The sequence below is a fragment of the Fukomys damarensis genome, unplaced genomic scaffold, assembly GCF_012274545.1.
Source record: "Fukomys damarensis isolate Sample0158 unplaced genomic scaffold, DMR_v1.0_HiC HiC_scaffold_1, whole genome shotgun sequence".
Classification (NCBI taxonomy): Eukaryota; Metazoa; Chordata; class Mammalia; order Rodentia; family Bathyergidae; genus Fukomys; species Fukomys damarensis.
Genome location: NW_022900913.1, coordinates 42,452,861 through 42,463,159, shown reverse-complemented (window position 1 = coordinate 42,463,159; position 10,299 = coordinate 42,452,861). Strand labels below are relative to the sequence as shown.

Sequence of the window (10,299 nt, the reverse complement as noted above, 5' to 3'; positions counted from 1 at the left end):
TACATACATACATATAATAAATAATTGTGAACTTTGCCTTGAGCCCATGTGGGTACAGATCCCTCCCTGCTTGGTCATCAGCAGGAGCCTTGGATGGTGGCTTCTCTTACTAAGCCTCGGTTTCCTAAGCATCCCACTAGCTGGATTAATGACACCCTGAATGGGGAACTGGGGACCAGTTCATAAAACCCCCAGCACACAGTCTTTGGTGTGTAATGGTACTTATTATTTTAGACAGTAAGGAAAACTTGCCCATGGAAATTGGAAGATGCAGATTATTTCTGCTAGTCGCCTCTTCATTTTGAGCAACCATTTAATATTTCTCATTTATGAAAAGAGACTTGACTGATTCAGAAAAAAGACAAGGAGAGCCTTTAGCTATGAGGAGACAAGTTTCATATATCTGAAAAATGAACACTGAGTGGTGGCTCAGATAATCTCACTCATAAAGCTGTAACCTAAATACCGATTTATCTTAATGTAGACTTAGTAAAAGTGAATGGTCGCATCTTGAACTAAACTGCTAAGAATATGATCGGTTTGCTGAGTCCATCCAAGTGAGCACTGCCTGGGGACCCATTCAGTCACTCACTATCCTTCTCAGTGTGCTGAGTGTCCACTCTGTAGTACCCTCTGCCATCCCACAGTGAAGGGGCTTCCTGCACTGTGACATAATAGAATTCCTGCTTAGAAGGAGAGACAAATAAATAAGCAAATTTCTAAAAAAAATACATTAATCAATAAATTTAATAAACCATATTAAAAGAACGAAGGACAAAAACTACATGATCCTCTCAATATACACAGAAAGAGCATTTGACAAAGTCCAACACCTCTTTATGATAAAAACGAATAGGTAGCCTTTATCTCAATCTGATAAAAGCCATTTATGACAAACTAATAGCCAACATCATATGAAATGGTCAAAATTTGAAAGCTTTCACTCAAATCAGGAATAAGACAAATATGTCCAATATCACTACTCCTGCTCAATATAGCTCTGTAAGTATTAGCTAGAGCAATCACACAAGACAAAAGGAATAGGGATAGGAAAGGAAGAAGTTAAACTGTCATTATTTGGGGATAACATGGTACTCTACAAAGAAGACCCCAAAAACTCCACCAAAAGACTTCTAGAATTAATAAATTCAGTAGCATAGCTGGATACAAAGTCAACATTCAAAAATTAATAGCATCTCTATACACAAATAACAAATTCAATGAGAGAAACTATGGAAATGACTCCTTTCACAATAACATTGAAAAAAATGAAATGCTTAGGAATCAATCTAACAAAGGAAGTGAAAAATATATTGAAATCTACAGTACTCTGGGAAGGGAAACTGATTTCTCACCGTGCACTGAACTAAAATTAAAATGGATCAAAGATCTAAACATTAAAACAGAAACACTAATCTGCTGGAAGAGAGAATAGGTACAACTCTTAAAGACATAGGTGTAGGCAAAGATTTTATTAACAAAATCCTGATCACATGGGAAATATTACAAGGAATAAACTACTGAGATCATATCATATTCAAAGCCTTTTCACAGTGAAAGAACCTGCCAACAGAGTTAAGAGACAACCCATAAAGTGGGCAAAAAAATTGCCAGTTGTTCCTCAGCAAAGGACTAATAGCTAAATTATATAAAGAACTAAAATAAATAAATAAACAGACCTCAAATTTAAAGACCCAATCCAAAAAAAGAGCATCTGAAATGAATAGATACTTCTCAGATGAAGAAGTAGAAACAGCGAATGACTACATGAAAAGGTTCAACATCCCTAGTCACTCATGAGATGCAAATGTAAACAATGCTGGGATTCCACTTCCAGAAAGAATGGCTGCTATCAAGATATCAACCAATAATAAATGCTGGCAGGGCTGGCGATTAAAAGGAACACTTCTTCACTGCTGGTGGGAGTGTATAGTGCAACCACTGTGGAAATCAGTGTAGAGATTCCTCAAAAAACTAAAACTAGAGGTTACATTTGACCCAGCTATTCCCCTTCTTGTTATCTTCTCAAAAGTATGAAAAGTTTGATACCATGGTAATATATGTACCCTAATGTTTATAGCAACACAATTTGTAATAGCTAAATCTTTGAAACAGCCCAAATGCCCATTAACTGATGGATGAATAAAGAGGATGTAGTTGTTTTTTTTATAAGGTAGAGTATTGTTCAGCCATAAAGAAAGATAAAGTTGAGATATTTCACAAAAATGTATGCACCTTGAGACCATACTCTTTTGAGTGACATAAATTGGACACGTGTAAATTCTGTATTGTGTCTTTGGTGTGAGAAACTGAAAGTGTAAATGAGAATCAAAATGTATAATAGATATTATGAAATAGGAAGAAACTATTCAAAGAGAAAGGGTAACTAAGGAAGGGGACAGGAAAAGGAAAGAAGGAAAAGAAAAAAATGAGAAAAAAATGGAAACAAAGCTTTTGTAAATGGGTTGGAGGGGTTGAAGGGAGGGGAAAGGGAATGGGAAAAATAAGAATCAAGATATATTATGTACAGGCACAAATTTCCTGTGATAAATGTGATCATTATGTATGCCTAAAATGTACAAATAATTTAAAAATAATAAAATAATAAAGACTCCAGAAAAAGGAAATATGCTTATACATCAGAATATTAGAGGGTTATTTTTCTTTCTTTATTTTAATTGCTTTGTTTGTTTTTGAGATAGTGTCTTCCTATGCAGTCCAGGCTGGCCTGGCCCCAAATTCACAATCCTCCTGCTTCACCCTCCCATATGCTGAAATTACAGGCTTGCACCACCAGCTGCAACAATAGCAATTTTGATTAGAAATAAAGCTATGATTTATTGATTTATTTCTCTTTCTTTTTTTCAGTGATGAGAAGATCAAACCCAGGATCTTGTACATCTAAGTGTTCTACCACTGAGCTGTACTCCAGCCCCTAGAGATGGTTTCTGTTAGAAAGGTATTTATAACTATGGGAATAGAAAACAATGAGGAATTACTATCTTTAATATCCCTAAACATGGAAAGAACTTAAAGTGGTAAATTTTTTTTTAACTTTTGGGAGCTGACCATTCATTTACATCATCTATTAACATAACGCTATCTTTTTGTGTGTGTGTGTGTGTGTGTGTGTGTGTGTGTTGGGGATTGAACTCGGGACCTTGTGCTTGTGAGGCAGGCAGCAGAACCAGTGAGCTAAATCCCTGGCCCAACATAACACTAATTCTTGATGGGACCCATTTTGTCCCATCAAGGGCTGATCTCTTTTGAGTACCTGTTTCCCCCCATCCCCACCCTAATTCCAGGGGTTAAACATTGCTGCTAGATCTGCCTAAGAGAGACATGTGACTCAAACTAGTCTAATTAGAATTCTGTCGTGTATCCTATCAGAAAGTCATTCTCTTTCTGCTGGGATTATTAAAATGGAGCGGATGTGAATCTGGAATTTCCAATGGAAAAAATCCTGAATTTCTATTCTGCCTATCACCTGGCTGTCAGACACAAGCATAGGCAGGATCCAAACATCCTTTTACTCTTTGGATTTAGTCTTTCCTGAAGCAGTAACTATTCATAGCCATGCAAGCAAATAAGTTCCCTTTATTGCTGTATTGTTGGTATTGGGTTTCTGTCACTTTCATTCTAAAGAGTAGCTATGAGTGTAGGATCTTTAACCTGTAAAGCAACTATGCTGTGCTTTCTTTCACCCATTACCGTATATCCCAATTGAATTGAGAAAGACCTTCAGCTTCTGGTATAGAAACTGGCCATGTGAAACAACTCATAAGGGAAGTGTAACAGTTCAGATGTTTTTCTTTGTGTGTCAACAGTATGCCCAGTTGAAAGAAGAATCAAATTCATTTATTCTACCTATAAATAAGTTTTCTTTTAAAGAAGGATCCCTTTTGTGGTAAGTAAATTGAAAAGGAAGCAATTTATCCTATCCAATTTTCCTCTTTTATCCAGAGCAGAACCTCTTTTTTACTTACTCAGAATGAAAAGGAACCTGAGAAAGACTCTAAAGTCTCCTTGTAGTTGGCATTCTTTCCAGTTGCAAAGGGTGAAACCTGCAAAACTTCAGAAAGTATACAATGAATTAGTGAAAGAAGGCAATGGCTTTGAAGAAAAAAGTTGGTGAATTAAATGTTTAGACAAAAGTAGATTTGGATTTAAGAAAATAAAACTAGGGGATTGGGGGAAAGAAAACTAAAACCATAAAATAATCCAAGTTAGGATTTCCTGTGATCTTTGCTTTAACTTACACAGAGAAAATTTATTTAACAATGGTATAGTCACTCATCCATTAAACAACTACTATAGCCTAGGAATTAGATAAATGCTAAGAATTGCAACAGGGAGCAAAATACCTATGGCTCATCTATATTTATAAAAGTCAAAATTTGATTCTAGGAAGGAAAGAGAGGTCAATTTTAAACATCCAATACCCACATACACTCTTGGCAGTAGGAAAGGAGTGAAGGGTGCCTAGTCCCTTCCTCAAACCAGCTCTTAACCCTTTCCTTAAATCAAGAAAAAGGGTTAAAAGAAAAAACCCCAACCAAGGTGTAGTGTCACAGTCCAATAATTTCAGCTATTTGGGAAGCTGAGGCAGGAGGATCACAAGTACCAGGACAGCCTGGACAACTTAGCAAGACCTTGTCTCAAAATTAAAAAGCTCTGGGGATATAGCTCTGAAACAGAGTGCCCTAGGTTCAATCTCTAGTAGGGGTGTGTATGTTAGGGGAAGACACAACAACAACTCAACTCAGCTTCATATTTGCTCCTGGAGCTTGGAGAATACAAGACATGTTTTACACCTGAAATTCTCAAGGCTATGATTGACCTGCTTTTCTGACAAGTGAGCTAAGCAGGAATGTTTTTGCCTGCACCTACAGGTAGAGTATACATGGCTATAATGAGCCAAATGTGAACTCTGAGGGGAGTTGGATTTAACTGAAGAAGACCACTTGGGCCGGGCGTGGTGGCGCACGCCTGTAGTCCCAGCACTTGGGAGGCTGAGGCAGGACGATCGCTGTGAGTTGGAGACCAGCCTCGGCTACATCTCAACTACATAGTGAGACCCTGTCTCAAAAAACACAAAAAAAAACAAAACAAAAAGAAGACCATTTGGAATGATGTGATGGATGACTTCAGCATGGAGATGGGACACTGGAAACCCATGGACACTAGGAACTAAGAAAAGACCTTAGATGACCACCTACAGGAGCTGTTACCTAGCAAAAAAAAAAGAAAGAAAAAAGATTTGTAAGAAATTCTTCAAGTGGGAAAATATCCAGAAAAGCACTGCATGGGGGGAAAAAAATCAGCATTTGGAATCTGTCCCATGTAGAGGGCACCAATACCAGATTACTATGGTGTGGGCTTTTCTGTGCCTTTTCTCTGCTTCCTCCCTTCACTCCCCCCCATCTCCAGTAAAACATGAGGAGCCAATGCAACCTTGAAATTGGAAAGGGACTGGAGTAGAAAACAGGGACAAACTGGCTATGCATACCCTTTCCCCTATCAAAGCCCTATAAACTGAAACATACTTCAGCTGGAGAGAGGAGAGAATTTAAATTGGTAAGAGTTTAGAATATTAGAATAGAAATTATCTGACTAAACTGACCTTATAAAAAGTAAAAAAAAAAGTAGGTAACATGCCCAGGGTTTTGTCCTGGAATAGACAAGAACCATTTTATTGATTTATTGGTTTTTTGTTTTTGTTTTGTTTGTTTTTTGAGAGAGGGTCTTGCTATATAATTCAGGCTGTCCTTGAATTGAATTTGAGCCCAGGCTGGCCTCAGACTCCCAGGGATCCTCCTGCCTCAGCCTCCAGAGTGATGGATTTACAGGCATGTGCCACCATGCCCATAACAAAGACCATTTTAAAGAAAGGGTTTAAATATACAGGATTGGGAGGGAATAGTTGTCTTCTATGTGCACTCTACCCAGTTTAGCTTATTAAACTACTCCCATTCCCTCCTCTATGACCTCATCTTCAAAATATCCCACTTAGAAGTGAGCCCATTTTCATATACTACACTACAGGCTGCTTATGTAAATGTTTATGCTTCATGTGCATAGATGTGTTCATGATCTGCATCCTGTCCTGAAATGGGTCTCTTGATCCCAAAGTGAAACCATCTTACTCTGGACCATTGGGTCTCACCTCTATAGATCTAAAGCTGTCCCCACCTTATATAATATTTTGTGTTGTCCCCTTTACTTAAATAAACTGCACATGACTGATAATAAAACCCATGCTTCAGTGTGTTAATGCTTAGTCATAGTTTCGCTAGAATACATAATGACATAATGATACATCTACACCCATACTTGCAATCACTGACTGAAAAGCTTACAAAGGCAGAAAAACATATAGACATAAGTAGCATTAGCTGACAGGTTATCAGTGGTATTACTTTTTGATGTTCTGAATGTTTCTTGGTAAAGTTGCCCCTAAAAGGAAGTGCAGTTGTCCTTCATTGTAATCTTAGTTACAGTCTTTAAAAATTCAAGGTATATTAAAGCCATACAGGAAATACTTGATGTAAAATTTAGGTCACTTAAATGCTACTTTGTCACAGTAAAAAACACCCTCACAAACTCCAGATCACCCTCAGGGGAAAAAGCTCTGGGTGGGACTGAGGGGACAGGCCTCCTACCCATTTCTCCCTCAGTCCTCCTCAGTCCTGCCTACCCCTCCCTCTTATTTTTCCTCACCTGGGGAATTCCCAGGCTGAAGAAAGCTCTACATTCTTTTTTATTTTATAGAAATGCTAATGAATTGAGGCTATCTTTGAACTTCATTATCTCATGAAACCAAACCTTGATTGAATTTCTAATATTCTAAACCTCTGCAGTAATTAATATACATACTTATTGTAAATGACTATTCGCAACCATTCCTTGATAATTATGCTTTCAGGGAACTCTCTTTATATTTGGGGACTTTTCAATACAAAAAATCCCAGAACCATGCTGACCGGCCCTGTTACAATGTAAAGTCTCCGATTTTAGTTCTTCTGATCTATCAACTTTTCTTGAGTCAATTTCTCCTATTTCCATCAGCTACACCGTCCTTACCCCGTCCTTCAGGCCTTCTAACCAACCAATCCAGCATTCTAGCTGAAAAACTCAATTCCTACTTCACTGAGATAATTCTTCCATCTCTTCACCTCACCAAAACAATTTTCTGTACAGGTGTGCATCCTTGCACCCTTGTAAGGAGGGGGAAAAAAAAAAAAGACCAGAGATGGAATGCTAAATGAAATAGATTGAATGCAAAGCAGGGGAATCCCAATCTAGTTTAGTCTGGCTTTTAGGGCAATGAGCGTGGTGAGAAGGAAAATAGAGTACTGTTTTGAAGCCCAAAACCTACAATTTTCTCGGTCCTGTATTAGGATGTTTATCACTCATAGAACTAGTAAATAAATGCTACAAAAAAATTCTGCCACTTACAGACTCAAAGGAAAAATAAAATTGTTTTATGACAGTGGATATACTTTATGAAGTGAATGGTTCTGCTTACTAGAAAGGCAAAATTCCGAAACATATAGAATTAAAACTGTGGCATATGTTGTCATTACCATTGTGTTGTACTATTCTGATTGTCTTCAACTTTTAATTATCTGCCTCTGTGCCAAGTATCACTTTATGGCACCTGACTTACTTTAAAGGACCCCATCACACTTTTTTTTTTGCATACAATGTGTTAAATAAAATAAGAGAGCCATTGGTTGAGACTGAGCTCTTGTACTAGGCCTAGATCAAACCAAAATGGAGTCACTTGTGCTAAAGTTTCATGCTACCAAGCTAAAATTAAGTTGATTATCTGATCTTCCAAGAAATCAAAGGTGGGAGACAGCAAATAGCCACATCCCCTAACAAGGCCAGTTTTGGCATCATAGGGGAAGTCCCCTCTGCTTAAAGCTTTATAAGGAAAGTAACTTTGAAATGACTAATCAGCTTTTTATTCTGTATTTTTACTTTCTTCCACAATTTTCTGTGAAGCCAACCTCTTTGCTCAGCTGATTAGAATACTCAGTCTGTTTTATAAAATGAGGTAGTGCCTGAATCTAGAATTCCAGATAAAACCATTGTAGTTTTGTCTTTTGACAAATGCTTTTTTTTGCTTTTTTTTTTTTTTCTTTGAAGTGCTGTAAATTGAACCAATGGTCTTGGCTATTAGGTGACTGCTGTATCACTGAGCTATATCTCTAGTATCTTTAAATCTCACTAAATGTATAAAAAGTAAAATAGTTTAAATCTCTAGTATCTAAAAAATAATGTAAAATAGTATTTTTCTCAAGCTCAGCAACTCCAGAAAGAGTAAATCACAGATAAATGTTAATTTAAGAAGATGATAGAGATACCTTTACTCTGAAAATAATGATGTGCAACTTACTATGTCAGATACTGCTGTATAGTAGTACTTTATATGTGTTGACTTATTTAATCTTAACAACAATGTGGAAGACATATCATCATTTTCCAATGTAATAGATGAGGACACTCAGATATTGGGAATATTAGTGACTTGCCAATAGTAATACAACAGCTCTGGGCTTATTTAACTAGAACAGCCCAACACTGGGGTTTAACTATACTGTACTGAACTCCCCTGGGTAGAAATTCTAGAACCCCAGCAGACTCAAGTCTGCCTTCCCCCAAGTAGAATTCAGGAAATGCACCAGTTATCTATTTCCTCATAAAAACCATGCCAAAACTCGGTGGTTTTAAGCAACGATACATGGGTCTGAGAGCTCTTTCTGTGTTCTTCTTTTGTTGAAAAAGGAATTTATGAGAGGCTTATTCTTTGTCTCTTTCCTGGTAGATGCTGCTACCCTGAAGAAGAAACTGATGGCAGTCCTAATTTTTCAGAAGTTTCTGCTTTCAGTTAAATAAGGTAAGCTCCAGGAAGATTTCTTTCTATATCTCCTGAGTCTCAAATATTTTTAGTTTAAAATAATTTTTATACCAACTGTGAGGCTCGGGGCTCCCACCCATACTATAGAATATTTCCATCACCTCCAAAAATTCTCTTGTGCCCTTTCCCATCAGTAGCCACCAGTCACTCATCAGAGGTTGTCACTATCTTGACTTCCATAACCTTAGAATAGTTTTCCTTCTCTTTATAGTAGATAAACAATGTGTATTTTTCTGTGTCTGCTCTGCATGATGTTTTTTTGTTTTGGTTTGGTTTTTGGTACTAGGGATCAAACTCAGGACCTCGCACTGGCCAGGCAGGTGCTGTACCACTGAGCTAAATCCCTGGCATAATGTTTTTGAGATCCATTCATGTTGTAGGTATTTGTTTTTATAGTTGTTTGAATTCCTCTATATGAATATATGAAAATTTATCCATTCAGTTGTTAATGAACATTTGAGTTGTTTCATTTGGAGTTCATATAAATTGAGCTGCTATGAACATTCTTTTACAGGTATCTATATGTGAACATATATTTTCATTTCTCTTGAGTAAATATATAGGGTGGAAATGCTGGGTTATAGAGTATCATACCTGTTACTTTGTTAGAAATTGCCACAGAGTTTTCCAAAGTAGTTATGTAATTTTGCACTCCCACCAACAGTGTATGAGAATTTCTTTCCTTCCCCCCCTTTTCTTTTTCTTTTGTTCCTTGCTTCACCACCCTCATAATACTATCCATATAATTGAGAAGAAAGCACTTAATTTTAGGAACAAACTAAATTCTTGGATTTAGAATAGAAGACATTGAAAATCCTAAACAATTTAATTATCAGTTACATCTCAAAGAAAAGGTGTGTGTGCGTGTGTGCTTTTTAAGTACATAATTAGTGTTACCAACTTAGAAACAGTACTTTAAGAAGCCTATTCATTCACTCTTTCTATTTCAATGTAATCTTTAGAAATTAGTCATCCCAGAAAAATATCTTTTTTTAAAAGTTTTAGGTATTTGTCAGTGGTTATGGCATGTAACATACATGTGATTTAAAAAAAAAATTTATTGTTTTTTTTTGGTACTGGGGGTCGAACTCAGGTCCTTGCACTTGTGAGGCAGCTGACGGCACCACTGAGCTAAATCCTTGGCCCCATGTGACATTTTAATTTTATTTTAAATTTTTATTTATTTTTTATTTTTTTATTTTTTTGTCCCGGGGATTGAACTTGGGTCCTTGCGCTTGCAAGGCAGGCCACCAAACCACTGAGCTAAATATCCAGCCTCATGTGACATTTTTAGATGAAACAATTTAACACACAGTGTCAGGTAATGCTGTTTTCTTTCTTTCTTTTTTTTTTTTTTTTTTTTTTTTGGGGAC

At 36.9% G+C, this 10,299-nt stretch overlaps 1 protein-coding gene across 1 annotated transcript in view; it reads left to right on the top strand.

The window, feature by feature from the left end:
- The window catches only part of Mier3 (MIER family member 3), a 215,861-nt gene that overhangs the window by 1,186 nt on the left and 204,376 nt on the right, over nt 1-10,299 (top strand). Inside the window, exons 2-3 of the mRNA XM_019207837.2 lie at nt 2,869-2,959; nt 8,834-8,905. The gene's annotated coding sequence lies outside the window, so the exon portion shown is untranslated. The remainder of the gene's footprint in view (nt 1-2,868; nt 2,960-8,833; nt 8,906-10,299) is intronic.